The sequence below is a fragment of the Lagopus leucura genome, unplaced genomic scaffold, assembly GCF_019238085.1.
Source record: "Lagopus leucura isolate 7727_CA_CO unplaced genomic scaffold, USGS_WTPT01 Super-Scaffold_810, whole genome shotgun sequence".
In the NCBI taxonomy this organism is placed as follows: domain Eukaryota; kingdom Metazoa; phylum Chordata; class Aves; order Galliformes; family Phasianidae; genus Lagopus; species Lagopus leucura.
In genome coordinates, this window is record NW_024962261.1 from 7,312,925 (window position 1) to 7,328,747 (window position 15,823).

At 36.0% G+C, this 15,823-nt stretch overlaps 1 protein-coding gene across 4 annotated transcripts in view; it reads right to left on the bottom strand.

Moving 5' to 3' along the window:
* The window catches only part of KIAA0825 (KIAA0825 ortholog), a 227,978-nt gene that overhangs the window by 87,943 nt on the left and 124,212 nt on the right, over positions 1 to 15,823 (bottom strand). The window contains exons 20-21 of one of the 4 annotated variants that reach the window (XR_006177965.1): positions 4,816 to 4,915; positions 3,616 to 3,833 (exon numbers count right to left, since the gene is read on the bottom strand). The exons of the other annotated variants lie outside the window; for them this stretch is intronic. The gene's annotated coding sequence lies outside the window, so the exon portion shown is untranslated. Of the gene's footprint in view, positions 1 to 3,615; positions 3,834 to 4,815; positions 4,916 to 15,823 lie in introns of those variants that run through there. 4 annotated transcript variants of the gene reach the window in all.

Consider the following 15,823-nt stretch of genomic DNA (forward strand, 5'->3'; position numbering starts at 1 on the left):
ATTGCATCGGTTGTCTAAATGGTAGTAACGTCAATGTCAGATATGTAGTTATCTTTTCATCTTGGCCTATTCTCAAATGTAAAAATCAAATGTTTGAAGGACATTTCACTGACCTGTTATGGCCCCTGCAACTCTCAAACACAATACTACTATTCCTCATATAAGTGCCACATTTTGGATAAAAAAACAGTTCATCAATGATGCCTTTGCGACATCTGGCGGTCCTTATAATACATAAACCCTAGGTTTGTTTCACTGTTGGGTGCTTTCACTTGTTGTTGGTCTATTTTAGTATATTATTTTTATTTCATGTATTTATTTATCTGCAAACTTACTAGTATGTAAAACTTTAGTCCAAAAGGCTTTGATACCCCCTAGCGGGGGGACAAAAGCAATCTAGTCTGCAAAAACACAACGTGGTCCTCCATGAATCCATATGGAGCAAAAGGTCACAAATCTTGAGGCGCAATGACATCATGACAATAAGACACTTTTGAGACAGAAGCTGGCTCATTTTGAATTTAAAAAGAACACTGATCAAATGCTCCCACACATTTGAAACTACAGAGAAAACGAAGCATGCAAGGAAGTTGATATAAATGCTTAACATAGGAAAGTTGAGGCAGACCTTTGGTTTTCACAATTAAAAGATGCCACTGAGAACTTGACATGTTTACTGCAGAAGATAAAAAAGCTTTATCTTCATGTTATTATTAGATGCTAAGAAAGCGTCATTAGGGAAAAAGACTCAGTTCACAGGGTGCACATCCCCTATAATTCCCCAGCTCTTTTAAAATTAATTCAGTTATACCAAAGCTTGTTCTACATGTTTCAATCTCATTATTTATCATTTCAATAAACTATGAGAACAGTATATAAGCAACAAAAGAATGATCTTCAGTTCTTCATCCCTCTGCTTAAGTAATTTCATTGCAGTAGGAAAAAAATGATTCTAATTCCTTTCTTACATTAACCATAGCAATATTTGAGATCAATATTACAAGACCATGAGTTCACTAATTCTTAGACCAGTGGGAGGAACTAATAAGCTGTTTAAATTCAAATTTTCACTTGTTCTAATTACTAGTATTCCAAAACAGCAGAAGATCAAAAGATTAAATGTGCACTCTTAAATGTTTTGTATTGGTTTTGTTGTTGTTGTTTTGCAAACTGTGGAGCTAGTATATGTATGCTTGCTTGTCCTAACATGAACAGATATGTAGTTTGTGTTGCTGACATTGAAGAATAATATCTAATAAATTGTAGCTGAATCCATTTGAAGAAACCATATTTCAAAACTGTGCTTAGGACTGACTAGATTAACAGATAGGCTAATGGTATCATTCACTATAATATTCACTTATTTTACAAAGCAAGAGTACTAAGTTTTCAAAATATTTAGTAGTCCTTCATAGAAGATATTCAATTTTTAATTAAAATGACTGTAGCCTGTATTTTCTGTGTACTTGTGTGGAAAAGATTCAGAACAAAATTGTGGGGCAGGCAAACAGTTGTCTGCAGATGACAGATAGGCAACCACAAGACTTGATAGTTAAAAAACTTTCTAAGTAGACTCCTCAAACCCCAGAACTGAAAACATACAATCTAGACTAATATGTTGAAATCAAGTTATTGTATTGAATTCACAGAAACAACTCGTCAGATTAAGCATATGAATAAACTGCTTCAGGATTATGTTTCAGGATGGAATACAAAGATCAAGCATCCCTTAATTGCCATGTAGAAAAATTTTGTCAACAACAGCAAGGGCAGAATAAAGTGGAAAAAAAAAAGATATTTGGGAAAGTTAAAAGTGACAGTAAAAAATGTCATGAAAAGACGATTACAAATGAAAGAGTTCACTCTTACTGTAAATTACGCTATTAAAAGGAAGAAAAATACATCTAAGGTTGGCAGGGACTATACAGTCAGCAGAGTAATTCAAGAGTAGTATAAGAACAGGACTGAAAAACAAAGCAGACATTTCTTCATATTCAACAAACACCTACACATACTCAGCAAAGAAGAAAAAAAAGAAACTCAAAAGAAACTCTTCTGATATATACTCTGGTATCTCTATATACCTGATATAGCGGATAGTATGGAATCATAATGGAATGACTCACATTGGTAGGAAGTAGAATACTTGCATATATGCTACATAAAACAAACTAGTTACAGATGAACATATAGTGATAAATTTATTAAATTTCACAAAACCATTCTTGTTAAAACTACATGGCAAGACATTCTAGACTTCTAGTATGCACACTACTTTCCTAGAGCTTCCATGACAAATCCAGATTTACCAAGAGGAATACTGTGTACACGAAATAGTAAGACCAGGTAGAAGATAAAATCTTTGAGAATACTATTTAGAACAATTGCAGATATTTTCATGTAAAAAAGTCCAATAAAATAGTGATAAAAGTTTGAAAATAAAATGTCAAGTGGTTATTTTCTGGAAGAACAGCAAATTAAAGTTGTTGTTAATCTAGCTGAATTATAAACAAGATATTTAAATAAAAATACAAACACAGAAGAACTAAGCAGTAGTGACTGTACTACCATGCAATCATACACACTGCAAGAGAAAAAATACATCACTTTTACATCAGTAGATGAAACATGGGAGATACCATCAAAAGTGAACAAACACCTGCATCAAACAGGTGTTTGACCTCCACCAATATCAAACACCTATAGTGTCAGAAGACATTAGGGTCTGTGTGGCTAGGAAGCAGTCTTGCTCAAAGGATCCGGAGATCTTGGAGGATAATAAACTGAACATGAGTCAGCTGTACATTGCTTAAATAAGCAAGACAAAACAGATCCTGGGCTGCATATACAGGGACATTACTAATAGAGATACAAGATACAACCACTCCTTTACTTGGTGCTTGTCAGGCCATTCCTGAAGTATTAGTTTTAGTTTTGGTCTACAGAATTAAAAAAAAAAATTAAAAAATGGACAGGGTGGACAGGTTGCAGAGTGTCGACAAAGATGATCGAGGCCTAGAGAATCTGCCTGAGAAAGAAGGATTGAAAGAGTTAGGTCTTTTCACTTTGGAGAAGAGAAGGCTCAGAGGAGCCTCACCTCATCATAGTATTCCTGCACTTACAGGACACCTGCAAAAAGGATGCATTCACAGCTAGCCACAGGGAGAAGACAACAGGCAACTGAAGGGAGTTACATGAGAAGAAGATTTGTTTTCACGTAAGGAAGAAATTTTTAACAGTGAAAATAATCACCTATTTGAACAACTTTACCAGGGACTTGGTCAGATCCCTCACTGAAGATTTTCAAAATGTATTTAGGCAGTGTGACAGACAGTTTGACCCAGGCTCTCTTTCCCATGAAAGACTGGACTTGATGATCTTTAAGGCGACTTCCACTCTACGTTGTTCTGTTAATCTAAGACCTTGAACTGATAATCTAAAAAAAGGAATACGTGTAAGTTTCTGAGAAGCTAAACTCCAAAATTTTAAGACTTCAATGTCTGAAAAATCATGTAGAAGACCATTCTGGGAGTTGTTGAAAAGCACTTTAAAGACAACATGGTCACTGATCATAGCCAACTCAGGTTCAACAAGGGCAAGTGCTAGGTGCAATACCAGAGTTGAAGCTCTGCAGAGGATGACTTGGGGCTCTGGTGAGTGAAAAGTTGGAAAATTTAACAAGAGCAAATGTCAGATTCTTCAACTGGGATAGAGTAATCCTGCATACGTTTTCAGACAACAGGGTGAGAAGTCACAGAGTGCCATTTGAGGAGGGCTGTACCCTCTGCTCTGCATTGTGCAGCATCCCTCCAGCATTGTGCGCAGGTTGCATGCTGCAATGTAAAAAGGACATAAAGTTATTAGACAGTGAAGGGTTTACAGGGCAAGGTGTGTGAGGAGTGGCTGTGGTTCTAGGATTTGCTCAGTCCAGAGCAGAGGAGCTGAGGTGAGCCTTCATGGTGGCTGCAGCTCCTCACAGGGAGCGGAGGGCAGCGCTGAGCTCTGCTGTGTGTGACAGCGACAGGGCCGAGGGAACGGCATGGAGCTGCGTCAGGGGAGGGCAGCTGGGGGTCAGGGAAAGGGGCTGCACCACAGGGTGGGGGGCATGGAACGGGATGCATGGGGCAGTGGGCACAGCCCCAGTGCTGGAGTTCAAGGAGGGTTTGGACACTGCTTTCAGACACCATGTTTGGGTGGTGTATGGAGCTGGAGGTTGAACTCCATGATCTTTGTGGGTCACTTCCAACTTGTGATACTACATGGTTCTACAAATTTAAAATAATTTATAAGGACATACAGACATATGTTTTATACATATTTTAACTAAGAAATTATGTTTTTTAAATAGGGCTTGAAAACCAATTGCAGAAAGAATTAAATTGATGAAATTTATGAGTTTTATAATTTTATGAAATTTATGAAATTTATCTGCACTGGTCAGGCCTCACCTGGAGTACTGTGTCCAGTTCTGGGCTCCCCAGTACAAAAAAGACAGGGATCTCCTGGAAAGAGTCCAGTGGAAGCCTCCAAAGATGATAAAGGGCCTGGAGCATCTCTCCTGTGAGAAAAGGGTGGGTCACCTGGATCTGTTCAGCATTTAGATAAGAAGACTCAGGGGGCGATCTGAACAATGTCTATAAAAATCTAAGGTGTGGGGACACAGGGATGAGACTGGACTCTTTTCACTGGTGCATGGTGATAGGACAAGGGGAAATGGACACAAACTGAAGCATGGAAAGTTCTGCGCAAATGCACAAATGCCCATGGAAGCTGTGGAGTCTCCTCCTCTGGAGACATTCAAGACTGGATGCCTACCTTTGCAACCTGGTCTAGGGAGCCTGCTTTGGCAGGTGGGTTGGACTCAATTATCTCCACAGGTTCCTTCCAGCCCCTACAATTCTATGATTCTGTGATTCTGTGAAAAATTTAAAAGATTGTGCAATAAGCAGATCAATAAAGTAAACAACAATTGGGTACTTATTTATCTTAGAGTGACATTATTGCACTACTATAAAATAAATAAAAGCACAATCTTGAGGGAATAAGTATCTCATAATCTGTTAATTTAATCAAAATGCTTAACAAAAATTAGATATAAAACTATGAAAACTTTGTCACACTAAGCTTATTCTAGGCTCACCATCTTTCCTGGTTGATAAGAAACAGAAATAGGTACGGTTAGCCAGGTGACTGTTTCTTGCTCAGAACACTATGGTCTGAAGCTTGTTTAACTGGGGTTGATTAGTATCAAGTCAGTCTGTTTTGGGCACAATATTGGAAAATGATCTTTGAGCCAAATTTCAAAATATCTGAATGTCATATGGTTTGAAGCTTACATAGAAGAACCTCTTCATGACACACAGAGAACAAGTGCCCAGGAAATTAATGCTCTTTTATTCAGCACTTGGGACACCATTAAAATGTTTGCAAATATTTGCAAATATATGTTTACAATATTTGAAATTAGAAATTTCTAATTCTAATTCTAATACTAATACTAATACTAATACTAATACTTCTAATACTAAGTCTACTACTTTCATTTTTGGAAGTGTATTTAATTTTACAGCCTCTGACAGCTGTTGTAATTACTCCTGTTTCCTGTAGTTGTCTCATGTTTGGGATCCCATAGAATGCAGTTCTGTTACTGCTAATCTTCATTACGTGCAAGTAAATTTTAAGAGATGGTCAGCCAGATGAGAGATAGAAATATTCCGTTGGCAATGGCTATTTTTATTTAAAAGATGCACAATCTTGCATTTTTCATTTGTCTTTGCTTAGTGTAGATCCATGCCTCAATTAATATTGAGTAAAGCTGGGGCTAGATCTAAAAAAAAAAATGAATGAGCCTGACTTTAGCCTATGATTTATTCTGAATAGGGACCTTATGTCTCTGTAAACACATTTAGGTGTTGCGGAAAAAGCAAATTGGTGATTTTCAACTTGTGGTTACAATATAAAACACATAGAAAACGGACATTTTAGCAAACATCATTTCACCTAATTAACTGAGTATACGCTTATCAGACATTCTGTGTTCAGCATGAAAGCCCCTTGACCTCTGGATGAGCTCAAGATGCTATGCCTAATAAAAGCAATAAATAAACTGCGTCTGGACTACTGCAGAACTGTTTTCCCTCTGTGAATTGCAGCATCTTCAGTGCAGCAGAAACATCCAGAGAAGAATAACTTTTCTCACAAACAGGGACTAAAGAATATCTACCAGATCAGATTGACCTCTGCATGTGGGACAGTCACAGCATCTAAGAGCCAATGTGCAAAAAGGCATTAAGTAAGATCTTTAAAACTGTGTTTCTATATTAATGAAATGTCATCTTGCATTAGAAATTCTGGCCTCTTGCTTTTCAAACACAATATTAACATATATTTATTTCTAAAGTCTTGTATTCAGCATTCAAATACAGTTCCTGCTTATTACTAAATTCTGAAAATACTGCATCCAGTTTTTTTCACACAACAATCATTTATCAACTATGAACTATGCAACAGAACAGCCAATTACCTTTATTCATTTTTACTCTAAGGCTAAGTACATTAAATGACATTCCTCTAGAATGATCTGACAGTCACTCCATATGAACAATAAATAATGTAATATCAAAAATATGAGATAAATTAAAGAAAAAAAACTTTTTAAGAGGTGCTACTACTTAACATTTTTAAATAATTCTTTTGTACTTGAAAAACAGTAAGAAAATTGTTGATTTCTATATACAATTTAATGAGGTTTAATTATATATAATACAGGTGCTTTCAGTTTTTATCCAAATGTGATGATAAATTGCCCACGTAATTATCCCAAGAGAAATCATTATACTTTTTTATTCCTAACTTCATCACACTTTAGTGGGAAGAGTTTGGTTACATTTAAATTCAGCTGTCACAGTCTTTATTAGTACAGTTGAAGAGATCATTTCTGTATTATGCAAAAGGTTAACTTTTTTGGAGGTATGTTTAATAACTGTGTTTAAGAAACAACAGAAAGTTAATGTGCAAAAATACAGACGATCTATGGTCAAACTTGGAACAAAATAAAATTCTCTGCATTCTTAGTACAAGATTCTGTTTTAAAGTATCCTGTCATTGAATAGAAATTACAATTGTTTCTAAAATGTGTAACATGACAGCAATGTATACTTTAATAAGTCCTGCAATAACAAATAACATGGAGTAGCACAGTGTTGAGTAATCAAATAAAAATGTTACTTTGTAAAATCAAGTATATTGACTGAACTCCTACTGTTCCAGAGTCTGACTGCATCAGTATGAGCTGTAACTATGTTGAATAAGCTACCAGGATGTCCTCAGCTAAGAGCTTTTCCTAGTTCTTGGGTCAAAACTCCTCTCTCCTTTCAGAGTCCCTCATGTAAAGGAGAAGAAACACCATGAACTGAAGTAGCACTGGTGGTGACCAGCAATTTAAGGACAGGCACCGCTGATGTGCTTTCTTCAGGCCCAACTGCCCCCTTTGGGAGCATAGATTCATCTAACTTTTCAGCTATAGCTTCTGGTTCAAATAGGGAAAATTACTCAGACCAGTGACTTCTTTGTTACGTCAAGGTTTTGTTTAAAAATGTGATCACATAGAATGGAATTGGCCCTGTGGGTGGAGACTTGACCTGGAATTCTGTTGAGTTTGTTTCTGTTGAGTACAAGATGCTATGGTCACTGGAACCAGAATAGAAATGTTCTCTCAAAAGATGGCTTACTCTGGATACAAATGGATTGGCTTCAAATGTATAGGAACACCTGGCTGCTCACACCTGGAGCTTTGGCCGACCATGGAACAGATGTGTGACCTACTTCACATGTCTTGTTCAAAAGAGCACAGAAGCTATTTCGCAAGCACAAATGCCAGACCTAGAGGTCAAAAGTCCCTTGTTGTTCATGAGCTGTGTGGATGTGGCTCTGAGGGACATGGTTAGTGGACATGGCAGGGAGGGGTTGGTGGTTGGACTAGATGATCTTAATGGTCTTTTTCAACCTTTATGATTCTATGATATTCAAATGTCTGTTTACAGAGCTATGTATATGCAAAAATATCATTTTCTATATACTTCATCAATAAATGCATTCTTTTCTTGTCTTTGGTGCGCATTATGGTTTTCTGAGCCAGCAAGCATTACACTCTACCCAGTTCCATTGATTTAAACTCAATTAGATCAAAATATCTTTTTGATTTGGTGACTCAGACATAAAAGTGGTGAATGTGGATTGTAAATTAAAATTATATTCATATATGAAGTTCAAAACTAAGATATGCTAAGGAGGGAAACAGAAGATGGGACTGCTTCCATACATAAATTTCTCACCCCGGACAAAAGTGGAGGACTTTCACTTCCAATTGTAAAGAAAGATTTTTATTATTCTGAATATCTGTATTTGGAAAAAGATGAGAATTTGAGACCAAGGAATTAGCAAATACAATAATCTAAGCAAATTCATACTCATTGCTTTTTGATAGAGTAAAATTAATTTTTATCTATAGGGAGCATTTCAATTTAACGATAATCTTGGGGAGAAAATGTAATGGGGAGCTGTAAGACCTCTGACTACACTTCCTTTAATTCCAGGGAATCCACAGAGTTTAAGAACGATGTGGAAAAACTGTAGGGAGATTTCATTCTTTGGATTCTTATGATGGGTTTTTCCCATTAGTGTAGGCGAAAAATCCACTACTAGCTGATAGAAATTAGAAGATCTATATATTTTTTTCTCTTTAGACATTTCAGGACTTCCTCTCTACACTGCAGCATAACTTAATATTTGTTCCAGATAATTTTTGTACCAGAGCAAAGAATTAGAAAACCATGAAGAAAATGGCCTTGCATTTATATGCAGAAAATTTATGAAATAATTTTTACACACATTCAGCGTGCACAATAATAATATAAATTTAAAACTGCAACCAAAGCTATGTGCTTAAATGAGATTGTTATATTGAGCAATGATGAAAACAATACCCTGTTTTTGTTTTAAAAAGCAGACAGTACTCCTCAGAAAACAACAATAAAACAAAACCTTAGAAGTCAATAACTAAAACATTACAGAGTTGTGTTCTTCAACTAAAAGAGGGAGAAAAAACTTTAAGAATATTTATAGATGTGCCCAGTTTAACAGCTTCATGTGTTGGATGTGACTTTCACAGTCCGTTGGCAGTCTGCAGGAAAGCCATCACACCTGTGACTTGGATGTTGATTAATGAGTCTTTCAAATCATTACTACCATCTGAAGAAGGGCTGTGGCCTTTCTAAGCTTCACTGGTTTATTCGCCTTCAACTGTCGCCCTATCAAGGTATCTTCCATAAAGAAAATCACACCTGGTTAAGGCTAATGAAAACCTCAATATGTCATTTTCTAGACAAGTCAAAAAGCATGTAAAACTAGACAAAAGATGTATTCAAGCAACATGAATGCAATTTTGTCATAACCTGTCAATCGAAAGACTAACATAAAAAAAGAAGATTTCTTCAATGACATTTTCCAGCGTCAACTATTAGAATGACAATTCTGAATTCCCTCTTTGCTACATGATCCAAGATTCATAACGGCTTCCCACACTTTGCTTAATTGGGTTGTTAGGTCCCACCAAGAAGTTTACAGGAAAAAAAAAAAAAAAAAAAAAAAGCAATGACAACAAAAAAAAATTTTTTGGGCCCGATTATCAGGCCACATGTTATTCAGAAAGTCCGAGATTATATTGCTTATGAAGGCTTTAAGCACCCTACACAAGTCACTGTGCTTATTAATAAAAGGACTTGTGAAACTACCCAACTTTTTCCGTGTCTTCAAAACTGTGTCATGAACATAAAGCTTTCAGAGGTAGTTTAATTTTGGAGGCAATTACGTGTTTAGGACTTATCACCCCTTCTTAAGGAGTTAGCTGTTTAATTGAGGCCAGACAGAACAGAGGAGGTACATCCAGCAAGGACATGTGAGAAAGCCAGTATACCATTCTTGGAAAGAGAGTGGAAGACAGTAAGGGAGGAGTTATAGTTACGAAGATCTGTCACCTGCACAGTAGCAGCTACCAGTCCTTGCTACTTGCTTTGTTGTATGCACAGCAAATGTCTTAAGGTCAAGACAAGTTGTTCCCCGTCTCTTTCAGAGACTAGCCCATCAATTTCCTAAAAAGACTACAGGTAATTCAAATCAGCCAAATGATTTCTTACAAGTACATTTGAAACACCTCTCTTCTGTTGCCTATGCACATCTACACTACCAATGGACTAGTTACTGTATGGTAGCTTTTATATCATAAAATTTAGTCATGAGAGGCTCAACTCTCGGCATTGCTACAAATTAATTATGCAGTGTTGAAGAAAGCTTAGAGAACTGGCTGCAGGACCAGATCTTCAATTTGTTCAACTTCAATATTAGCACTTTTCCCCTCTACCTTTCGTAAAATTACGATATCTCAACTTATTACAGTTCAGAAAATTAATTATTCTGTATTACCACCACTTTTCAAAAAATCTCTGATGTAAAAGAAACAGAACAAATAAACAACAGGCCGGTGGGCAAAACACACTTTTAGACTGTTGGTTTTTGTTTTGTAACCTCTTCCTTTGTGTGAGCAGTGATAACTATAGATGAGTAGCTTAGTAACGTGTACTGTTTGTGTAATTCTGCATTTATTAATATGCATTTAGGGCTTCTGTAGACATTTATGATAACTGTATACCTAATAATAATGAAAACTGAGATCAGAAAGGCTCAGAAACAACAGATAAAAAAGTAAATATAATTATCTCTACTTAATATTCCTTACTTAACAACAGGATGTGAAACAGAGTTGAAAGGAAGGCAAATTATTTGCAGATGAAAGAATATTTTTAAGAAAAGTCAGCCAGGTCACAGGATGTCAGTCACCAGGTTAATTAGACAATTGCATAAAAAGTCATTCTTACAAGTAATCATATAGTATATAAAATTATCTATGAGGGCTGTTCTGAAAGTAATGCCTCTAATTTTATTATGTTGGTCCACAATATCAGAAGCAGATGCTTGTGGTATGGCAGCAGAGGTTGAATCTTTCCACAAATGTTCTATTTTATTGTTGTGTGAGAGATGGCAGATGGCTCCAACACAACAGTGTCTGTCATGGAAGTCTGCATGAAGTAAAGATGTATCAATGAATTCTCCTAAGCAGAAAAAAAATGGCACCCACTGACATTCACTGGTGCTTGCTATACATTTACAGAGACCAAATAGTGTATGTGAGCACTGTGAGACAGTGCATTTCAGCAGTAGCCACAGCAGCGTGAAAGACAAGCCATGTTCTGGACACCTATGCACATATGTCACACCACAACACTGTATTCTGTAGCTGAGAAATTGATCTGTCAATAGTGCTGTTCTCTTTGTGCCTGTTGTAGTTTCCATGGAAATAAGTAGGCAGCGCTACTTTAAGAGTGACCTACGTACTAATGAAGAAATGATATACAGTTTTGAAGAAATTGATTAAATTTGAATCTTAACAATAAATGCATATTTTACAACGCATTATTAACACTAGTGCACTGCATTTACTTACAATTTTTTTCCATCAAAACATAAAGGAGAACACAAACTCACAAATGCCATCTAATTTCAATGGAGAAAGCAATATGCAGTGAAATAACCTCATAAAAATGGCTTGCATAACAGGCCTATGCTCTGGCAGATAGACAGTTCTTTACACAATTTTTAAAGCAAATGTGTATATGCAAACACATGTAACTCATTTTAAAATTTTCTTTGAGAGGCAAGTTTTGAACAACTGAAAGTATGAAGTTAAACTGAAGCTTTTGAAGCACTTTTATAGATGTTCCTTCAAAAAGAGCTGTTAAATACATACTTCTGTATCCCAGGTATGCAAAGGCATAATGATAAAGTATTTCCACATATTAAAAAGGAGTTCATGTGAACTGGGATACATCAGTCCTTTTCTTTTTAGCATCTTTTTTTTTTTTGTTTTTCAATGTTGTTCAAGAATATTATTTTTTACACAGGATTCATCAACATGTCAACAGGAGAGATAGACTGCTAGCAACTAGAAAGATCTAAGGCATACTGCATATGGGATGTCTCAAATTCAGGTTCCCTTTCCTGCACAATTTGTGTTAAAAATGTATAAATAATACTGGTTGAAACTGCATTCAAACAGAATGTACAAAATATACTTTTTCCTCTTGCTCAGCAATGTGCATTCTGTCACCAATGCATTAAAATTGCCATGCAGAGAATTAAACTATTTCTGACAGATTCTTTGAAGTCAGGGTATAGTTTCATTGGTCATATAAGGAGATAAGCAGATGGAGGATAATTTTTGTGTTGATGGATGTGACGTATCTCTTCTTATTGACCAGCTCACTTGTCGAAAAAAATTCTTGCTAAGCCAAAAATCCCAGTGACTTTGTTTCCCCCTTTTTGATATAGCATTAGGTTCTAATCCTCACTGTGTCTGTGATCAACCAGGAGAAGTCCTAAAGACAATGAGACACTGTCTCTCATAGCCTTCCTTGCATTTTAGAAAGCTTGTACACATATGCATGATAAGGTCATCCATTATATTCTCACTGAGAGGTGGTAGTTTCTTCAGTATTAACGGCATCACAGTTCTTCACCAACACATTATTAATAGTTGACTTGTAGATATAACACCAATACTGATTTCCAGTATCTAGCAATGCACATACATAAAGGAGCATCTCTTATTTAAAAGAAGGTTGGACTAACACATCCAAAAGTACACCAGACACAAGACTGGCATCCCCTGCCATGCAGATAGGGTGTCTGTCATGGCATCCTGCCAGTAACTCCTATTCCACCATTTGTTTCTGCTACAAAGAAAATTGTCAGAGAACTTGCTACCTTTTCATACTCTTGGTATCTTCATCCATTCTTCTGACTTGGGCTTGTGACAGTTGCGTAAAAATCTTTCACAACTTGCAAAGTGCATGCAAGTTTGCTGACATTCTCTTCCATTTCAAAACCACACAATAAATTTTTCCATGTGTTGATAAACTGGATTTTAAAAGAGCATTTTCTGGATATCAAGATAATCAACAACACAATGAATATAAACATTTTCTATAAATAGTTCACCATATGGCTACCATTCTCAACAGATGGTGTCTGTGTATCCACTAGAATACACAAGAGTTAAGCAGATTTGCCCTGCAATCACACAAAATTCTGAACAAGAGTTTTTTACTTCATTTCAGTTTTATTAAGGTTAATCAGTGGTTTTATATATGCATATATATATGTGTGTGTGTGATCTTATCATCTAACCCTAGTGTGTGAAAAAATTGCCACAACTATATGGACAAAGTTGTTCATAAATGTCAAGTGGTTCTTTTTAAATACAGTCAAAGTATTTTAAAAGGAAAAAAAAAATAGATTTTCTTTATATCAGGATAGCAACCTAATATCAAGGAAACTTCACCTTGGTAAAAAAAAAAAAACAGTGTCACATGTAAATAGTACATGTAAATTTGTAATTTATCAGACAAAATGCAGTCTGGGCTACATTAAGAAAAACTGTAAAGTTTAATGAACTGTAAAGTGCACCTTTGGCAAAAAAGATTACCACACAGCATACATATTTTACCTAAATTTAGTAGAAAATATATTCATTTTTGATAGTTTATCTCAAGCCAATCCATAAACAATTCCAGGTTTTCCACTCTGAAAAGTTGTTGGGTCATTGGGAATATTCATTCAAAAGAACACATGGCTGGATGTAAACCACTGAGTCTACCCTGTTTCTACTTAAAACTACTTATGTTCCTATCACTGTTCAAATGCTTTCTGGAGAATTGTTCTTGAGCTATACTGGTGTGTTGGAAATCTTTTAATCTGCAGTCTACACCATTTATTTCTCATGGCAGTTCTTATCCACCTGAACAAATACTGCTTATAACTTGAATTATACTTTTTATGCACTGGTTTCAGCTGGTTTCAGGGAGAAAATTTATTTTCTTCATGGTGCCTGGTATAGTTTTTTATCTGATGCATTTACAGTAAAACAATATATTCCCTATTTTTAAGTTCCTAGGCTTCTGATTCTTAGTATCTTAAGCCTGACCGCTGTTGGCTTTGCCACAGACATGAATTCTTCTCTATTCCTGGAGCTGCCTGGAATGTTCCTCCTTGCACATTCACACTTAGACAAGCACATCACTACCATGAAATCAACATTCATAAGACCTGCATTGGTACCTACTGTTCCATGGAACTTTCCTAACTGCAAAGGAGGGAATCCCCACAGTTCTCAGAATAGCAACTTACTGCAATACTGGGCAGTGGCTCCCTGTGATTCAAGAAGTCCTAGGCTGCTTCTCATATTTATAGTGAGTGAAATGTAGGTATTTGCTACAGTAACACATCCAGTGAAGCTGAAAGTTCTGTAGAATAGCAGAAGAAAGTTACATCACAAAACCCAATCAAATATTATATTGTGCGTATGTAGTCTAACATCATACATGTTGGCTGAGATAATCCTCTGAAAAACAGAAAGTAAGTAGCAGACATAAGTACAAAGGAGAATACATGAAAAAGAAGGTGAATTTACTGAAATGACCTGTGCATGAGTTGCTGCACTTGGTTCAGTTGTAACGGAGTTCTTTTTTTTTTTCATATGATGAAAATGAATATGGTTTATATGATGCTGTGCTATCCATTTATGTCTAAAATAGAACTAATATTCAACTAGCATTTTGACAATCATTCAACAAAGTGCTAAGGCTTTCTCTTTTTTCCCACTCTGCCTCCTCAGCAAGTAGGCACACAAGAAACTATGAGAGGTCAAGACCCCATTTGATCCCAAGAGGATAGGCCACACCCTATGGCACTGTGCTCAGCAAGGAAAGCTGGGGGAACAGATGAGAAAGGGGTATGATGTTCAGATCACGTTGTTTGTCTGCTCAAGTACCCATTAAGTGCAATGAGCCCTGCTTACCTGGAATTGCCTAAACATCTGCCTGCTGGGAAGGAATGAAGGAGCTCCCTATTTTGCTTTGCTTGTGTGCACAACTTTCATTTCACCTATTAAATTTGATCTAAATTTTGATCTAAACACATCAGTATACTCACTTTGACCCCTCCAATTCTCTTCCCCACCCCAACCTGCTGCAGAGGTGTGAGCAAGTGGCTGTGTGGATGCCTAGTTACTGGCCAGGGCAACCACTACAGTCAATGAAGTATCTCCAAATGTTGCAGCATCTACAGTGAAACTGAGAGACAGCTAATAAGAAAATATATTGATAGCTGATACAACAATTTGCACATATAGTTTCAATGTTAACTTAGCCAGGCAGTAACAATCTTTCCCTTATGAGCAGCACAATCATTAAAACTTGAAATATACATCAATTAAGTAGTAACAAAAAGTACATGGTCTTCTTGTCTCAATGAATGTATTAGACATAATTTGATGATGTAAGGATAATTTGATGATGTAAAACTGAACACCAAGATTTAATAAAGGAGCATGTATCTGCATGACTATGGAGGACATGCTTGAAAACTTCATTAAATCAAATGCTATAAATAAGCTGAATGTTAATATGCTATCATTTTAAATATAACAATAAATGTGTTTTAACTCTTACTCTCACAGCTAGAACTATATATAGAAATAATCAGATATAAAACTAGAAAGTGAATGAAGTTTTCTTTCTGTAAGTTTTTTTTTTTACAGTTTCAAAAGGTATAATTTTTTTTTTGTTTGTTTGTTTTTGTTTTTTTTGTTTTCACCTAATGATCACCACTTAGCAATCACATGATAACATTAACAACAAGCAAGTCTTCTGAA